This window comes from Urocitellus parryii, chromosome 2 (genome assembly GCF_045843805.1).
Source record: "Urocitellus parryii isolate mUroPar1 chromosome 2, mUroPar1.hap1, whole genome shotgun sequence".
Taxonomy (NCBI): Eukaryota; Metazoa; Chordata; class Mammalia; order Rodentia; family Sciuridae; genus Urocitellus; species Urocitellus parryii.
In genome coordinates, this window is record NC_135532.1 from 26,127,017 (window position 1) to 26,147,668 (window position 20,652).

Genomic DNA, 20,652 nt, shown 5'->3' on the forward strand with positions numbered 1-20,652 from the left:
CCTCAGTTTCGTAACGCATGACTTCCACAAGGCTGCTTGAGTATCCTCATGACATGGGAATTGACTTACTGAGAGTGATCCAAGAGAGGGAAATGGAAGCCACAATGTTTTTTCTTATCACTTAGCCTCAAAATCACACACCATGTGTGTGTGATAAACACTCTACTCCAGTAGTTACACAGTCATTGGGCATGAATTACAAGACGCAAGAATCATTGGGGCTGGGCTGGGATTGTGGCTCAGGGGTAGAACGCTCGCCTTGCACGGGCGGGACCCGGGTTCGATCCTCAGCACCACATAAAAATAAAGGCATTGTGTTGTGTCCATCTACACCTAATAAACAAATAAATAAATATTAAAAAAAAAAAGAATCATTGGGGGCTGGGTGTAGTGGCACTCGCCTTTAATGCCAACAACTCTGGAGGCTAAGGCAAGAGGGTTGCAAATTCAATGCCAACCTCAGCAGCTTGATGAGATCCTATCTCAAAAAATAAAAAAGATTTGGGGATGTAGCTCAATGGTAGAACACCCTTGCATTCTATCCCCAGGACCACACACACAAAATTTTAAACATTAAAAAATGCTGAGGGCCATCTTTGTAGCTGGCTACCACAAAAGGCTACATAAAAGACAGAAGATATCAAGGGAGGGCAAATGAGGTGTTCTTAAACCCAAATGCTTGGTATACCAATGGTAGTGACTATTAGGTGATCTCTAGAGTATAACCTTTTAGATTTAGTCCCTCATACATAACCTAGCCAATAATTGTATGGTAGTATCCCTTTATCCACAGGAGGTACCTTCCAAGGCTCCCACAGATGCCTGATTCCACAGATAGTTTTGAATCTTGTATGTACTGTTTATTCCTATACACATATACCTATGATAAAGTTTAATTTATAAATTGGCACAGTAAGAGATTAATAATAACTAAGAAATCTGAACAAGTACACTGTAATAAGTTATATGATCTCTCAAAATATCTTATTGTCTATATTTGCTCTTCTTATGATGGTGTGAGCTAATAACAATGCCTACATGCTGAGATGAAGCGAGATGAATGGCGTAGGCTGTGTAACAGTGTGAGGTTGCTACTGACCTTTTGATGATGCATCATGAGGATCACTTAACCATGGAGGCTGAATGAGGGTAAATGAAACCAGGGAAAGCAAAACTGTGGATAAGGGGGAACCACCTTACCTGGAAATATGCCAACATGGCAATATTACTTTTGTAAACAAGCACACACTAGACTATCTAAAGAGATTTATGAAGCATGAATAACCTGTTTGGTCTATGCTATGCTGTGCATAGAAGCTTAGATTCTCTCTAGCCAACAGCAGACTTTGGTAAATTCCTTTTTGAACTTAACATATAAAGTTGATCTTAACCTCACATTCATGGATGATGCCAATACTTATGAATGTGAATTTAGAAATAGGTTCTTAGCAGGGGATACTAAGATGAGATCATTGAGGTAACCTAATCCCATATGACTAGTATCCTTATAAAAAAGCAAAATTTGAATACAGACACATACACAGGAGGGACATTACATGAACATAAACACAGAGATTGGCATGATACTTCGATAAGTGAAGGAATGCCAAAGATTGCTAGCAAATCAATAGAAGCAGGAAGAGGCATGGAACAGATTTTCCCCCACAATTCTCAGAAGGAACCAAGCATGTCAACATGTTCTTTTGGACTTCAAGTATCGAGAACTATGAGATAATAAATTTTGTTGCTCAAGCTATTCAGCTTGTGGCACTTTGACACAGCAGCCCCAGCAAACTAATACAGAACAGATGATCTCTTAATGATGAGGTTTAGAATTGGATAATTCTATGAAACACTACAAATATTTGGGAAGATTTCTCATATTCACCTGTTTACAGTATAGCTTAGTCTTCCAACTGAAAACACAAACAGGCCGAGTGCAATGGCACATAGCTGTAATCCCAGCACCTTGGGAGGCTAAGACAGGAGGAATCCCAACTCCAGGCCAGTCTCGGCAACTTAGTGAATTCCTACGAAATTTAGTGAGACCCTAAGACCCTGTCTCAAAGATAAAAAGGGCTGGCATGTAGCTTAGTGGTAGACCCACCTGGGTTTAATCCCTAACACCATTAAAAAAAAAAAAAAAAGAAGAAGAAGAAGAAAACACAAATGATTCTTTATAATTATAATGCAAAGGATTTCATACTTTTTCTGCAAAGGGTCAGATAAAAATATTTTAGGCTTTATGGATTTATAAGGTCTTTGTCAAATATTCTTTTATAGTTCTTTAAAAATGTTAAAGCCATTCTCAACCAAGGGATGTATGAAAACAGGCCTCAGTCCACAGCCTGATGATCCACAACTTGATGATCCACAGCCTGAAGATCCCTTTTGTGTCAGGCTAACTAGCTCCCTTTCCCTTGAGCTCCTTTTCTTCAGCATTCCAAGCCCAAGAAACTATTTCAAATTCTTTTCACTGTTAGGTGGTACTTACACTAGCCCAGGCATGCTTCCAATGTCCTCAGAGTAGTACCTTCCTCAGAATTATCATCCCACAGTCCAGAAGTTAGAAACTTTTTCCACTTTTCCTTTATTTACTCTTCATTAAGAAGGGAGCAAGCAAGCACATACAACTTACGACATCAATGACATACCCTCAAACACGCTAGGGCCCTGTGCTGCTCGTGGCCCATTCTAATAGACACATGTCTCCAAAGTACAATGTTTTCACATCACAAATGATTTACATCTAGAGATTTAAATAATTAAGAGTGCTCTTTCATAATCACCAGATACTGCAGACCCGACAATGGCAGGGCTAAGTACACAGAAACAGAGACTGAAAGTTCTAAAATCATGTCAGACAGCTACCACTGTCATTTTTTCCTTCTTTTTCTAATTGGGCCACTGCTGTTTTCTCAATTAAAGCAGATTTTTAAAAAATATTTACTTTTTAGTTTAGGTGGACACAATACCTTTATTTATTTATTTTTATGTGGTGCTGAGGATTGAACTCAGGATCCTGCACGTGCTAGGTGAGCCCTCTACCATTGAGCCACAACCCCAGCCCTAAAGCAGATGTTTTATACAAAGTGAATAACACAGTACCTACCAAAAAATAGTTGCTCAATGAATGTTAAAACATGTTCCCCTCTTTTCCAGTCCTAGAGATGAAAGCCAGGGCTTCACACATGCCAGGCAAGTACTCTATCACTGAGCTACCACCTCAGCCCCCTACTTGTATTATTATTATTTTGGGGATACTGGGGATTGAACTCAGGGGTGCCTGACCACTAAGCCACATTCCCAGCACCCTATCATCTTTTGTTTTTCAGACAGGATCTCGCTAAGTTGCTTAGGGCTTCCCTACGTTGTTAAGGCTGATCTCAAAACTTGTGATCCTCCTGCCTCAGCCTCCCAAGTCACTGTGATTATAAGGCATGTGCCAACATGTCTAGCCCCTACTTGTATTTTTTTATGAAGCTACAAACAACACAAACCAAGTGTGGTGGCACATGCCTATAATCCTAGCATCTCAGAAGGCTGAGTCAGGAGAATCGTGAGTTTAAAGCCAGCCTCAGCAACTTAGTGAGACCTTGTCTCAAGATAAAAAGGGTTGGGATGTGGCTCAGTGGTTAATCTCCCCTAGGTTCAATCCCCAGTACAAAGAAAAAAGAAACCCACACATTTTCTTGTTGCTTAGGAGAAATGATGAAAGCTTATTAAAAATAAGAAAAGGAATAAGAATGCACAGGGTGGATAGGAGGGTAGAGTGAAGAAGAAAGGAGGAAACATTTTATGGCCTTGGTGGCAAAATAAAGGAGAAGGCTCTTCTAATTGGTTCTATTTCAAATGCCCTGTTGTATAACTTAATTTGACTATATTATGAGAACAAACAAGCTTCTATAATTCATTCTCAGTTTGCTTTTTTATAATGAAAAATTTTGGTCTTGAAAAAAATAACAATATTAAACATCATGTGTAAAGGTGGATACTGGCCTCTGTATCGATTTGCTAGGGCTGCACTAACAAAATACCTACAACAACAGATTTTTTTCTTCACAATTCTTGAGGCAATTAGTCTCAAGGTCTAAGTCTGATACCTGGTTTGATTTCTTCTGAGGCCTCTCTCCTCAGCTTGCAGATGGTTGCCCCTCTGCCTGTTTTGGGTGTCTCACTCTGAATCCAAATTTCTTTTTTTTTGTAGGGATACTAGTAGTATTGGATAAGAGCCCACCCTAAATACCTCACTTTAACAATCTCTTTAAAGCCCTATTACCAAACACAGTCACATTCCAGGTACAGAGAATTATGGCTTCAACATATGAACTTTTTTTTGAGGGGGGCAATTCAGCTCATAACAGGCTCAAATCTTAATGTGTCAGCACTGCAGTTGGATTTATAGCAGGGTAACTGCATTTATGCTAATCTAAATGTCACACATCCAAATGAAATAATGTAGCATGATGATCTGAATTTATTAAAAGGCATCTCTCTTTTTTCCCTACAGAAACCCAAATCTATAAATTATACACAAAATGTGGTATGACTTGATAACTTGCCAGAGCAGGCCCATGGTGGCAGTCAGACCACAAGGAGCACCACTGAAAGATCCCTTTCCTAATCACAGCTTCCTCATTGGCTTGCCACAAAACCTAAAATTCTTTAGTTCTATTACTTCTTTGGTACTTTATTTCCTCTGAAAATATAAGTAAATCACTGCAAGAGTAAGATATTAAGAGATCATCAGCCACTAACACCTTAGGGTAGAACAGCTCAGATCACAGTCTTAAAATAACCAATTCTGTCAGAATGAAATTTTCTTTATAACTGCTCAGCTATTGGAATGTTAATCACTGTCTCCTTTAATAACAGTCCAGTCTAGGTCACTTAGGTTTTTTTAAGAAAATGAGACAAGTAACATATGAAAAACATTTTCCCATCTTATAAAAGGAACCTGAGAAGGGTAAAAAGAAGGTGTTGATATTAACATTTTTGAGTACCTGCTAGGTATCCAGCATTTAGCTAGGCATTTCAGAAATCATTTCATTCAATCCTAAAAATAATTCTGTGGAGTGGTATAAACTTCCACTTTACAGATGAGGAAATAACTTAGATAAATCAACATACCAGAGCTTGTTGATAGGAGAGGAGTGCCTGAAAGTATCTGGCTCGGTGGCTTGCCTGTCAGTGGACAAACTGATAATAAAGTCCCAAATTATTATAGCATTGTTGTGAAATTTAAAGGAGTGAATGTGTAATCTTAAGTGTGGTAGAATGCAATAGGACTGACGTGTGGCTTCTGAGACTCGGCCTTAACAGGCCTCGAAGTCTTTCCTTTTGCCCTATTAGAACTCTGTGCTGCCATGTTAAAGCCCTCTGGGGAGACTGTAAGTGAAGAGAACGCCAGCAAAGAGGGAGAAGGAGCTGGCTGACACCCTGTACCACAGCCTCAGACATGTCATTGAAGCCACCTTAAGACTCTGTGGCCCTAGGCCAGCTGCCAACTGATTACAGCTGTGTGAGCAGGCCAAACTGAGACCAGGAGAAAAACTAGCCAATGACCTACAGGATCAAGAAAGTATACAAATGAGATGAAAAAAACTTCATAGTCCTCTTTTTACAGTTTTCCTCCAAAGATCTTCAAATTTGAAAAACTAAGTTTTCTGAAGCATAAAAATTAAAATCACCTTAGAACTTGTAAGAGTAGTGCAGTCCGTCAGCTTCATTTGTCTGATGTAATCACCACCTTGTTAATCCCTGAAGAAGAGCAATTATTTATCTTAAACCAGACTAAAGTAATGGGAAGAGTCCCAAAGTACAGATGACCAAATGACCCACCTTCATTTGTTTTAGAGAAACACAATCAGTAGTCTCCCATCTTGCTTCTCGTTTTCCCTATTCTTCTCTGTGGCATTGGTTTAGGGAGTTTTTCTCCTCTACCATACTCAACTTCAAGGCTTTTCTTGCAATTCTGATATGCAAATGTTCTCTCATTTCTGCTTATTTCCCAATTATTCCTAAATCTGTACTTACCATCCAGATGTATACCTTGGGATCAAGTCCTGTCTCTCTAACCACCTGACAGAAGGCTCCCCTCCTTGAGGTATTGCAAAATTAGTTCAAAATCAAACCTCTCATTTGCTCCACTCCTCCTCTGCTTTAACAGGTTCCAGACTAAGACTTACTTAAGCATCATTTCTTCTGGGAGACCTTTACAGAATTTCTGAAGGTAGGTTAGGTGCTAAGCCTTTTTTTGACATTCTGATGGCATTATGTGCCCTTTAAGTAACTTGTCACTAAATACACATTATAATCCTTAGTTCCCACTTTACCATTCACTCAACAAACATAACATGTAAAGTGGTGACAGATGTTGCAATGGAGAAAAATAAAGCAGGGGAATGGGATGCATCCACTTAACGAAAGGGGTGCCCTTTCCAATTTGAACACACCCAAAAAGCCATTCTTCGATTGAGTGGGGGAACAAGTGTGTGTGTGTGTGTGTGTGTGTGTGTGTGTGTGTGTGAGAGAGAGAGAGAGAGAGAGAGAGAGAGAGAGAGAGAGAGAGAGAGAGAGGATAGAGAAGGGATCTGTAGGCTGCTAGACTGATCTAATGAGTTAGTAAGACACAGGAAGGTTTTAAACAAAGAAATGTTTTAAATGACATACTGGTTGCTAGATGGAAAATAAAGTGAAGGGAGACAAGAAAAAAGCAGGGAAAACAAGGATATTGCTATAACTCAGTGGTCCTCAATTGGGGGCAATTTTGCCTCACAGACAACATTTTGGCAATGGCTAGTTGACATTTTTGGCTGTCACAACTGTAGGGATGGGTGACTACATGCACCTAGTGGGTGAAGGCAAAGAATGCACTAAACATCCTACAGGGCACACAGCACAGGAAAGCCTGTTCCCCAGCATTACTGATCCCAAATGTCAATAGTGCCTAAATTGGGAAACTCTGCTATAACCTGTGACGGGATGTGGCTTGGATTAAGATAATAGTGTGACAACTGCAGAACTGCTTAGCTTATGGGTATATTTTAAAAGTAGGGCTGAATACATTTGCTGAGGGATGCAGTGTGAGGTATAAGGGAAAAAGAGGAATTGGAGCTGACCTAAAGATTTGTTGCCTGAGTAATTAAAATGAAGTTCACCACATGAGATGAGGAATAACGTGGGAATAGCAGGCAGAAAGAAGGTGCTTTGTGGAAAAGCAGATGAGATTGATGGGACTCAAGTGTTCTGTTTTGGACACACTGAATTTGAAGTGCATACTTGTCATCAAGAGAGTTTGTCAGGTAGGTAGATGGACACAGTCCCAAGATCGGGGAGAGGCTGATGCTGGAGATATTAACTTGGAAGTTTTAGCAGCCATACAGTGTTTAAAGCTATAAGACAAAATTATTTAGGGAACAAATGGAAACTGAGAAGCCATCTTGGCCCTAGGCATGCCACTGTTCAAAGAGGAGGAACCTGTAAAAGATGCTAAGGGGAAGCCAAGAAGTAGGAGAACTTAGAGTACATGAGAGTGATGAATAGTACCAAGTGCTGCTCTGAGGTCAGGGAAAACGGAGACTAAAAAATGACCTCCAGAGCCGGCTGCATGACAGTCAATGCTGATGTGGAAATGAGCACTCGCTGGGGAGATAGGAGTGAAGGCCTAACTGGCCTGGATTCACACGAGAATGGAGGGGAAGACAGAGACAACAGCTCTAAACAGTGATTCACTTTTTTTGGAATGGGCCTGGGGCTTTAACACAGAGGCACTCTACCACTGAGCCATATCCCCCAGCCCTTTCTAATTTTTACTTTTGAGATAGGGTCTTGCTACAATGCTGCGGTGGGCCTTGAACTTTCGATCTTCTTGCCTCAGCCCTCCAAGTTGCTGGGATGACAGGCGTGTACCACCATACCTGGATAACAATGATCCACTTTTTTTGAGACCTTTTCCTACATTTAAAACTGTGAAAAGAGGATTCATTTCTTTTTCTTCCATTTTCATTTTATATATTTGAACATACAGAAAAATTAAAAGAACAGTTTGACAACTATCCTTACCATATACCGACCACAGACCCGACATTTAACAGTGTATCATATTTGTTTTACCTATATGTGCTTGGGTATGTGTTTAAACTATTTGAAGATAACTTCATCTCTAAATAAACTTCAGGCATGTCTCCTATGTCCATTCATCTACATAAAGCCACCATTAGCACACCTAGGAAAATTAAAATCATGTTCTCCATTATATTCTATATTTGGGCATCATATCCAAATTCTCCCAGCATATATTCTAGAATCCAGGATCCACAAAGTCCATGCACTGTGTTTGTCTGTCATGTTTCTTTGGTCTCTTAATGCTACTGATTTGCTGAAAAGACGTATCTACAGAAAGGATTTGACTGACTGATTCTTGTCATGCCATTTAACTTGTTCTATTCTGAGAGTTTTTGAGGGTAATAAATATATTTGCTATGTCTGGCATGATATTCTGAAATTACTATTTCCCAACTTCCCTATAATCTCTCTGCCCTTTATTTTCAGGAAATCCTCAATTTATTCCAAAAGTTTTTTTTTTTTTAAATTTAATCTCCACCTATTAGCTCTGAAGACTCAACTAGTATCCAGGTTTTATATACTCCATATTCAGAAAAAATGTACTAACACCCTTCATTTACAATAAGAATTCAGAGGAGAGCTCATTTTAAAGCTAATCAGTACTTAAGGCAAACATCATTTTATTGGTTAATCATGACAAATTATATTTAGAAAGTAAAATGAATTTCCTAAAATTTCTTTCCTGATCAGTAAAATAGTGCCTCCTAATACTTGAGGGTGAAAGTTGCTGTCAACTACACCTGCATGAGTGGAAATTATGACATCCAAACGAGTTCCAAGTCTGTGCCGCCACACTGTGTGTGCTCTTCCACATGGGGAACGGATACCTGAGAAAACCTATCATGCTAATAGCTGGGCTTCTGTTACTGGTCTTATGTATAAATTCTTCAAGCAACTTAAAATGCAAAGAAATCCAACAATGCTTACAGTTGGAGTCCCAAAGAACATTTAGACATTATCAGTTTATCTTAAGACACCTTCTGCCTTAATCTTCAAATTATTATCTGTTCCACTGTTGAAAAGCTATAAAATGGAAGGCAAATGAATTATATACTTTTAATTCAAATGAATATTTCAAGTTCCCTCTAACACTGCAATTATTATTTTTTGTTATCTTATGAAACCTAATATTATTTAGCATATTATATTTGTGATCATTTTTTTTTCTTTTTGGTACTGGGGATTGACCTGAGCCATAACCCCATCCCTTTTTATTTTTGATACAGGGTCTCACTAAGTTGCTGAGGCTGGTTCAAACTTGCTATCCTCCTGCCTCAGACTCCTGAGTTGCTGGGATGACAGATATGCACCACTATGTCCAGCTAATGGAAGGCATTTCTTTTCAAACTCTAAACTGAGTATTTCGTGCCCGCATGAAATGTGCAGTAAATTTGGGATACAAAGCAAAGACCCTGAGAGGTTATTTAAGAATTACATAATAAATGTAAACTATAATGGGCACGTGACTATTAACAAATAGGTGAGCAATTGTGATTATTAGCAGGAGAAAATTTGATGAAGAAAAATACAGTTGATCAATCCCCATTCATTCTATGTTCATGGAATCATGAATGGGACCCACACAATTACAATTTTAACAAGTTCCCAATGTACTGCCATCCGTATCTATCTAGGAACCCAGGCATATAGGGCAAGTACAACTCTGGAAGGAGAGGCTGCTAAGAACTAGCAACTGAAACGTTACAGCGAACTTTGAGGGACAGGCAAAGTTTAGATGAGAAGAAACCAACATTTGTTGCGAGGGCTTATTAACTGCCAGACACTGCTGTACATATTACCTCATTTAGGAGAATTTCATTAATATATGGAAAACTGAGCTCAAAAGAGGATAAATAATTAGCCTGAAGTCACAAAACTAGTTAAATAACAAAAGTGGGACTAGTAGATATTTTCATTTTATAGATGAAACTGAGCCTCAGGGAAGTTAATGTCTGGAGAAACAAATTCAACAGTGGCAGCACCAGAATTAATACGTGGCCAAGTTGAAATCAGATCTCTGAATCTATAACCTGTACTTTTTTTGGCATGGTTTTTAAAGAGTAGATGGAGGTCTATATTGCTTAGGAAAACATAGAAGTAAAAAAGCAAAAGTAAAATTAAAAAAGAAATCAGATTAGATCACAAAAACTCAGTCTACATTTTTACTTATTATGTGATTAGAGAATCATACATTAAATACCATCAGTGGTTTTGCTCTTTTAAAATATATGAGTCTATTCTTACCATTCCATAGTTGTATTAGTTTACAAATTATTAGCCCCCAAATAACAGTAAGAATACAATCAATCCAATCATTAGACTGCACTTAGCTACTATTTGGGAACTGCCAACCTAGTCAAACTGTTTTTACGGTTAGCCTCAATTTAGAAGTATAAAGTTTAAGGCTGGAGTTATTTATTTATTGGTGGTACTGGGGATTCAATCTAGGGCCTTGCACATACTAAGCAAGCACTCCAGCACTGGGCTACATCCCCACATCTCAGCCCTTATTAATATTTTTGTGGTACTGGGGATTGAACACATGGGTGCTCTACTACTGAGTTATATCCCCAGCCCTTTTGATTCTGATACAGGGTCTTGTTAAGCTGCCAAATTATTATCAAACTTGTGATACTCTTGCCTCAGCTTCCTAAGTAGCCGGGGAACACGGGCATGTGCTAGTGTGCCCAGCTAAGATCAGGGGCCTCTATAACTGAGATTTTAAAAGAACATATGCTTTGTGGTCAATATTAATATTTCAAGAACTTTTTTAAAAAAGTGAAGTTAAACATTCATTCACCTCTCTTCTCTATTTATGGGTCAGTTCCATTTTCAATGGGTCAAGACCAAAGTAAAAATTCAACTAATTGAGGTTCTGCCTATAATTAATTTTTTCTCCATTGCTCCTATAGAATATTGCTTTGCAACTCTAGTAATTAAAATTTCATTCTGCTTTGTGTGACAGGACAGTCACCTGTTTACATGTTTCTACCTCTCTAGAGATAAGGACCATGCATTATTCACCTTGATTCTCCCTATATTTAGTACAGTGCCTTGCATATTTAAGGGATGCTTGTTGACAAATTTAATGTTTTTCTCAATGACATATACACTGAAACTAATACATACAAAAATACAGGGGAAATATACTATTGAAAATATTCCATCTTAAGTGGCCAGGGCTGTAGTTCATTTTTAAGAGTACTTGTTTAACATGCACAAGGCTCTGGGTTCAATCCCCAACACCACCCCCCAAAAAAGAAAACAAAAAACAAAACAAAACAAAAACTGGACAATATTCCATTTTAAAAGTCTACCATTTTAATTGGAAATTACCAAGATCATCATTCAAGTCCATACTATGTAGTACTGGGCACCATATGAACAAAACAGATGTAGTCCAAGTTCTCACAGAACCTAATACAGAGAAAGTAAATATATATGTATTTATTACACATTCATTCCATGAGGAAAACAGCAGTAAGTGGTAATAAAAAATTAGTGTGGGTGTAAAGGACAGAGGGCTTCTGTAACAGGGTGGACAACTTGATATAAGACACTGAAGCTGAGATCAAAAGCTTGAGAAGAGCAAGTTCTACAAAGACAAGGAATAGCATTGCCATGTGATGCAATGCCATTACTACAGCACATCTTCCAACCTTCTACTTTTTTTTTTTTTTTATTATTTTGCTATTGTTTCTATTATCACTCTCTTCTGGTTATGTTTTTTTTTGTTGTTGTTGTTTGTTTGTTTGTTTTTATTTTCTTGGTGATTTCTTGTTTTAAATTTCCTGGCTAAATTAAATGATGGCATGAACTCTGGGGAATTTCAGACTACCCATTTCCAAATAATCCTAAATTCCTTTCAGTCCTTATGACTGATAAATTCATTTTGAATTGACAACTATGTTTCAATTAGGAATGCTTCTCTATATAAGCTTAATTTTTTGATTGGGAGGCCTCTTGATTGCTAATCAGCATGTTGTGTGATTACTTCAAAAAGTACTTATAGAATGTCATTTTGTTGCTAGAAAAATGTACTGCTGCTTTCTGAACTCTAGGTTAGTCTAAGGTCTAAGAAGAGAAAAATGTACCTAAAGCAGTCCCTAACCACTGAGCATTCTCAGATCAGGTCTACGGCTGAAGCTACCCACTTAATTACGAAGGTGGATGATATGTTGGAATAGTCTGAGATTAGAAATAAAATGTACTCTATATGTGTAATAAGAACCGTAATGCATTCCACTGTTGTGTATTTAAAAAAATCAATAAAACTAAAAAAAAAAAAAACTGAAAAAAAAAAAGAAAGAAAGAAATTAGAAGGTTTGGGTGTTAGTCCCAGGTCTGCCACTGTGTTGGGTAAATTTGGGTAAACTGTTTACTTCTTTTAGGTGTTTTCTTATTGGTAAAATGACAATGCACAGCAGTTGCATCATAGACAAATTTAACTACATGTTTAGCCAAATGTATAAGAAAAAATAAGTTTAAATAGCATATACTTTGGAATAAGCATTGGTTTGGAAGCACAGAAGTCAGTCTGTTTTCATATGTTTCTTGTTGAAAATCTTGCTGTGCTGAATGATTTTAATGTTTAAAGATTTGTGTTTGTCCCTGAACACAAACCACCTATTTCCTCTAGAGATTAAATGTAGAAGCAGTCCTTCAGGTAATGTGACTTCATATATCTAGTCTTACTTCAGGTTATTTATTTATTTATTTATTTTTGTGGTGCTGGGGGATCAAACCCAAGGTCTTTTTGCTTACTTTAGAACTAACAGGACATTGACTCCATTATCCCACTACGACATAGGGGATGCATCTGTGCCACTATTAATGGCACAGATATATTCACATAGGTGGAAAAAGGTGAATATACAATGTAATTCATTGCACAATACTTTTTAATAAAGATTAAAAAAAAAAAACCTTCAATATCCAAAAGGGGAGAGGACTGATGAAATAATGAAAAAGCTTAATGGAATATTATGCAGCCATAAAAACAACAAACTGCTTGCTAAGTAATAGAGAACAGTAACTAAGATATGTGAACAAAGGTATTTCAGCATGCATTGTATATATCACTTATGTCAAAAGAGGGGTAAATAAACACCAATAGTACTTATTTGCTTGTATATGCATAATTAAAAAAATATACAAGAAACTGTTAGCCTTTGTTGCTTCCTAGGCAGGGAACTGGGTAACTGAGGAACAGGTGTGGTAGGGAGACTTTTCACTGCATACACTTTTGAATTTTGAACCATACGAATATACTACCAACCCAAAACAACACAACAAATTTAGAGTAATAAGATAGCACTTTATGGTGAAATGGGATCATGTCCTGAGTGGGAAACACTTTTTAAAAAGTAAATATCTGCAGGTATAATGGTGGAACTATAAAAGACCTTTCTAAGAAGTCCATCTATTTCAGACTTCTCATTTTATAATCTGTAAACCAAGGCCTTCAGAATTAAGTGACCTGTGTAAGGTCACATAGATACTCTGGAATAGAAATCAGATATTCCAAAATATGTTGTAAGACTCTTTATCATACTGTCTTCATTTTGTGTGGGAAAAAAGTAAATTTGGGCTACATTATAAGTTGTCAGGTTTTATCTAAATTTTAGAGTTTAAAGTATAAAACAACCTTAAATCCTGGGATTAATAATTTCTTGTTTGGATCACTAAATGGCTACACTTACAGTTTGTGCTTTTCTCTATAATTGCACTTATAGAGCAGAATAAATAAATGCATGTTCCCTTCTAACAAATCAAATCACTGAGGACAAATACTAAAATGTCTCAAGTATTTTTTAAATTTTTTTTTAGTTATAATTGGGCACTATACCTTTATTTTATTTGTTTATTTTTATGTGGTGCTGAGGATCAAACCCAGCGTCTCACATGTGCAACCCCAGCCCTTAAAGTTAAGTTTTGAAATATGCAATGCCTAGCACAACTTTACTGACAAGCAATAGTTTCAAAATTCCTCACATGCAAGAGTTAGCTGTATTTCAGAAATTAGATTAGTTAGGTGTGTTAAGAATTTTTGCCTGGTGGCACAGTGGCTCATACCTGTAATGCCAGGGAATTCAGGAAGCTGAGGCAGAAGCAAGATTCCAAGTTCAAGGCCAACCTCAGAGACTTAGCAAAATCCTGTCTCAAAAATAAAAAGGGCTGGAGATGTAGCTCAAGGGTAAAGAGGCCTGGGTGCAAAATTCCCAGAACTGGGGGTGGGGTAGGGGTATACAAAAACAATTTCTTGGAATTAAAAATGTTGCAAGGTACACAAACCATTATTTAACACTCCATAAAACAGTGACCGAGAACAGAACCCCACAATCAAAATTACTAATATTGTTTTAGAAAAACAAATGGAATAAAAACTTTATGTAATTCTCATTAATGCAGGCTGTATTTTGTGATGAATTGTGTCTCTAAACTTCAAAAGCTTTTGATTTTCCAAGCTTCCTGAATATTAGATTTACATAAGGGATTAGACACTGAACTTGCAGGGTGCTGCTAAAAGTATGAATACTTGTCTCTGTCTTTTGGATGAAGCCACACAAGGAATCACAGCAGGCAGCTTTTATATTCCAGATCTGAGATAAAAAAGTTTATTGGTTAAAGAGCCAATCTATTAAGAATTGACATCATGAGAGAAAATGAAGCGCAAAAAAAAAAAAAAAAAGGAGATCCTAATTGTATGGCATTGTACTACTATAGTCGTTCACTATATTAATAAATAATAAAAACAAGCTTCCATGTATTAAACGTGAGATTATAAATGGAAATAAAGAAGTGTAATTTGTGTTCCATGCTGCTGACAAGGGAGTGAAGGCAACAGCTTGAAGCCACTGGAAGGTAACTGCACTCTGCCTCTGGAGTACTCAGAGCATTCCAAATACACTGGTTAAGGAATAAGTAGAAATACAAACAATTTTACCAATTTGGGACCATTGCTCTCTAACACAAATGTAAGTGGAGTTTTCTAGACAAATTCTTCTAATCGCCTATATCTGAATCCTCTCCTTTAAGACTTTCCTAACTTTCTACAAGGAGAAAGGCTCTGGAGTCATTACACAACCAAAACAACTGAAGCCCCATCCATCTCCATTTTATTCCTGTCATTATTAACATCTTTCCTGGCCAAAAAAAAAAAAAAAAAAAATCAAAATTTCACTCAAAGAATAAAAATCAACTTTGTAAACGTTTGCTTTTTGACATAACTTAGTCAATGATGTTGCTTTGCAATCTCAAATTTTTTACTACATTTGCATTTGGTTTTATTCAATTTGAATTAACATTCAGCAAGTGTTTATTACTGTATTTCTAAAAATGGATATGGCAATGGAGAGCAAGAAAAAAGCTATTATTTCAGGAGGAAATACTACTTTTCCAAATTTTCATAAATTCAAAATAATGAATTTTTTATTATTAGATTTTACAACGAATGCACAATACATTAATAATCTAGTACAACTACAAAAAAAAAAAGTAGTAAATAAAACCTAACCAGCCTATTTTCATCTGGAGGAAAAAAACCAACAATTCTTTGTTGGATTTCTTGGCCATTGACATTCAGAAGTACCACAAACTAAAATCTCTTTTAGTCACTAATTTCCTCGTACACGGGACTTGTTTCCTTCCTATCACCCTATCAAAGGCATCAGCATTATTCCAGAATATAATCATTTCGTTTGAGCACTTGAAAGAAACCCACAGTCCAAAACGCCAAAATGCCCAACACGGTGACGATGTAAAGAGACAGTCAGTAAACTACAAACTGTTATCCTAGGACCCAGAAACAATCGATCCCCAAAGTACTTCTGAATAGGCTGCCCTGAGATTTAGAATGCAGACTCCAGAAACAGCAGACGCGGTCACCACGTCCCGTGCACCACATGACCTCCCTACGAAAGCAGCCTCGCAACTTATCAACTCAATGAGAACTCCCCCTTCCTCTGAAGTTAAAACGAGGCAGGGCAGCTGAGACCAGTGCAGCAGGGACGGGTCGGCTGCTCAGGAGTCACCACGGGTCGTGGAGAGCCACGTCCCTGGGCTTTCGCTACTCCCCTTACCGTTAGAAGATCTGGGAGGGAGGAAAGGAGGAGAAACACCCCAGAATCCTGGTGGAAAAGCCCCTGGCCTCGAAGGTGGGGTTTAGGGAGAAGGGAGGGGCAGCTCCGTGTGTGGTGACCCTTTGTGAACAGGCACTGTGGCAGCTCGGCTCTCACCGAGGCTTAGCGAGCGGACTAGGGGTGCCCGGCGTGGCCCCGTCGTGGCGACCGTGGCACCAAGGAGACGCGCCAGCCAAGAGCCTCCATGGCGGTCCTCCCCTCTGCTGCGCCACCCCCCAGGGTCACTCAGGGGCCCCCGGGGTGGCCAGCCCCGGCTCGCGCGGCCCTGACAGGGCGCAAAGAGACGCTCGGTTCTCTCTTTCCTCAGCAGCGTAATCCCTCCGCTGCGGGCCGCGCACTAGTTTTAATCACGCCCCACCCCCTGGCCGTCGGCGTCACCTCCGTCACTCTAGTGCTTTCCAGCAGCTTCCAGAAACATCGCCTCCCCAAACCCAGCCACTCACACTCGGCGAGCTTGGAAGCCACCCGCCCCGCCCCTCCTCGTCAGTTTTAGCCGCAGCTAAAACTGCGGCTGCGGTTACAGGGCGGACAGCCACGCCTCTGCGGATCCCTTCCGGAAGTGTTCCCATCTTCGCCTTCCCCGCGACGCCGACGTCCTTTCAAGCCCCGCGTGCAGCAGGAAGGGGGACTTTTTTTTGCCGCGGACTCAAACCGGAAGTTGCTTTCCTAGCGGAGATGCCGGTGGGGGAGGAGTAGTCCGAAGGGAACGTGGGTTGAACGTAACAACTAGGTGGTGTGGAGTTCGGACCGATCCGGTACGAAGAGGGGGAGTTCCAATTGCAGGTAAGGGAGAAGAGGGAGTAGTTTCTTTCGGCTTTCGAAATAAGGAAAAAGGAACACCTGAGATGCCCTATGGGATAGTGGGCACTCTGAAAGGATGGGCAGGGACTAGGTTCAGGTGGGAAAGGTTGATGGCGAAGGTATAAGAGTTGGAGTTAAGAGATTTATTTGGTCACAGAGAGGTAAACGCTGAAGAGAAATCAGAGTTTGTTTCCGTCTCCCGGAAGCTTTGGAGATGGGCAGGGTTAACGGAACGCGGCGTCTCTGGGGTTTCCAGGGTTGGGGTTTGAAACTCTCGTGTCTCTGTCCAGTCCGTCTCTGTTTCAGGACACCTGGGGTTTGGTACCAGGGTGGCCGTTAAAAGCTGATCCCGTTCCTCGCCTTTAAGTCTCTGGTGGCCTTGCCTTTGAGAGTTCACGTGCTGAGCCCACTTGGTCCCAAGGGCAAGTTCAAATGGGTGCAAGCACCTTTGAGCACAGTTTCTCTGGGTTTTATCATTTCTCACATAGCACTGTGAACTAAGTTTAATTGGGTGCTTTTTGCCATCCTCATGGTCAGCTTCACTAACAAATTCATTGCGCTGTAACTGGGTGCATACTGAGGACCTTTGGAGCATCAGTGGCTTACAGAAGTATTGAAAAGGGATGTATGAAGAAAGGGGCCAAGAGTGAAGTGGAGGGAGACCCTAAAGCTAGGCTGGTTTCACCATGCAATGAGGTCATAGTACTTAGTATCTTTAGGTCATTCTGAGGTGTTCGGATGGACTTTCCTATAATCAGGCTGCAGTAAGTAGGCGATTTTTAAGCTGAGCAGTGCCAAACTCAGACTTGTTTTATAGGAGCATCACTTTGACAGAGATGGGTGGAGTAAGATTGGAATAGAGAGGTAAGAATTTGAAACATTTCCAAAGAACTGTCCACAGACTTTGGTGACTTTTACTACATGAAGAAAAGAAAAACAAAAGCAGAGAACGATTCACACTTTCTAGTCTATATTTAGGAGGCTGGAGATGGCAAAATTTGGTTGAGATTGGGGAGGAGGAACACGTTATTTCTGAATAGAAGACAGTGAAGGGACATATTAAGTTGTAATTAGCCACTCCTGGATTGCATATAAGAGTAAATTGTATTTGAAAGAAGACTTGAAGAACCTATCTCTGGTATTTTTTTGGGGGGAGATTTTGAATATTCATTATTTCTTTCCACAACCTACCAGCTGTTCTCATTGAAATGTTGGGTGGTAGTGTCAGAAGATTTGAAGGCTCCTTGTGTTTTGTGTCTGTAATTGAGAGAGAGAACAATCTGAAATGGTTTCCTAGATCCCTCAGGCAGATGGAGATTTTCATTTAAAAAAAATATTGAAGATACTTAGCCTATCAGTATCTCTTGAGAATGCTGCAGAATGATAGAAAGTACACTGCACAGTTTCTGCATAGTTAAGTGTAAAGTTAGGACCTGAGTTGTGGCTCAGTGGTAAAGCATTTGCCTGGCATGTGTGAGGCCCTGGATTGGATTTCTAGCACCACCAAAAATAAATAAATAAATAAATACAATTAGGAAATTAGGACTAGGAGTAGTTATAAATTTGTTATGTGTCAAGTGTTAAGCATTTGACATGCATTATTTCATTTAATCCTTAGAATGATACAGTTTAACAAGTTTCTAGCCCAGATCAGCAGGTGCAAAACTGGGGCTGATAGTCACTCTGGACAGTACAAGTTTGACTCTTTCCTGTGTCCTATAATTCTTTTTTTTCTTCCCCCCAGTTGTTGGTGGACATAATACCTTTATCTATCTATTTATTTATTTATTTTTAAGAGAGAGAGAGAATTTTAATATTTATTTTTTAGTTTTTCGGCGGACACAGCATCTTTGTATGTGGTGCTCAGGATCGAACCCCGGCGAGCATGCTACCGCTTGAGCCACATCCCCAGCCCTATTTATTTATTTTTAATGTAGTGCTGAGGATTGAACCCAGTGCCTCACACATGATAGGTAGGCACTTTACCACTAAGCTACAACCCCAGCCCCTGAATTCCTTTTTTCTTTTTTAAATATTTATTTGTTAGATGTAGTTGGACACAATACCTTTATTTTATTTATTTATTTACTTATGTATGTATTTTAATGTGCTGAGGATCAAATCCAGGGCCTCGCATGTGCTAGGTGAGCACTCTACCACTCAACCACAACCCCAGCCCCCTGAAATTCTTTTTTGTAAGTAGATTATAACTAGCCAGAGACCATAAGTTGGTGTTGTCCATAAAGAGCCTGAAAATAACAAGCATCCACCTTGTAGTAACATTCATGGCAGTACTTCTCTTTTTTTTTAAATATTTATTTTTTACTTATAGGTGGACACAATGTCTTTATTCTATTTTCATGTGGTGCTGAGGATCGAACCCAGGGCCTCACGCATGATAGGCGAGCGATCTACCTCTGAGCCACAACCCCAGCCCATGGCAGTACTTCTCAATGGGACACTTTTATCTCTTCGTGTACATTTTGGCAGTACTTGGAGACATTTTTGGTTGTCTCATGGGTAGAGATCAGTGATCCTGCTAAATATTCTACAATATACAGGACAGCACCTACAATAAAGAATTAATCTGGTCCAAAAAGTGTGGTGCTGTAGTTAAGAAACCCTGTCTGTGGTTTAGGAATAGGAAATTGAGATTCACTGATACTTAATTTTTTTTTTAATCTTTGAAATTATTCCTTGGCTTGAAGGTATGTAAAATTTATACAACTAGAACAGAATAGTAGAACCAGTTTTCAAAGTGAATCTGTGAGCCACTGATTCCCAGAAGATGGTTGTTGTAGAATTGTAGTTTCTTAGGCTTTGTAGTAACTTATGCTTGAAGTTACTTAACAATGTTGTAGCCAAGTGGTAATTTACCTTACTTAAAAGTTTCTTATATCTGATTTTTCTATATTTTAAACTGCCTTTAATAACTTTTTCCTTATTCTGAGCTGCGTGTCATAATTTTTTACTGAATATGGTTCTGTTTCATGCGACTACATTCAACAAGCTTGTTGTGTAATTTGTACTATGGCAGTGTTTATATTTTAGTTCTGGTACAGATTGTTTACAAATAACATGAATTTTGTATTTTGTTGGTAACTTTTAAAAGGTAGCATTCTCAATTGGGGAGGTATTGGGGGTTGAAAACAGTAGGAATGTATGTGGTTCATTGGTTCTTTTTTCCCTGTCAAGTAATAACAGTGAATCTGGGGGGTTTTAGAGACTTTATCATTATAATGCTGGCTTATTTGTTTTAACTTGTGCATAGGCTCTTAAAAACTTAAATTTTCAAATTCTGGTGAATATAGGGTGCTTTAAATAGTGTCTGCGTCTACAACAAATTTTGTTTAATTTGCTTACAAGTGAGTCTGCTAAGAAAATACATCCTATTGCTGTTCTCTGCCCTCTCCTCACACATTTGCTTAATATATAAATAAATTTAGATATTTTCAACTTCATGATCACAATTTTAGAATATGTTTATCCTAGAATATAGATCTCTCAACATATACTTAAAAATATGTATCTTTTGTAAAATATCATAGCTCTTTTTTAGAATAAGAATTTTTATTTAATTGTC

General features: G+C 38.7%; 1 protein-coding gene across 2 annotated transcripts in view; it reads left to right on the forward strand.

Annotated features, from left to right (window-relative positions):
- The first annotated feature begins 16,935 nt into the window (after positions 1 to 16,935).
- Positions 16,936 to 20,652, forward strand: part of Uspl1 (ubiquitin specific peptidase like 1) — a 38,995-nt gene continuing 35,278 nt past the window's right edge. For both annotated transcript variants that reach the window (XM_026388405.2, XM_026388406.2), the window contains exon 1: positions 16,936 to 17,051. The gene's annotated coding sequence lies outside the window, so the exon portion shown is untranslated. The remainder of the gene's footprint in view (positions 17,052 to 20,652) is intronic.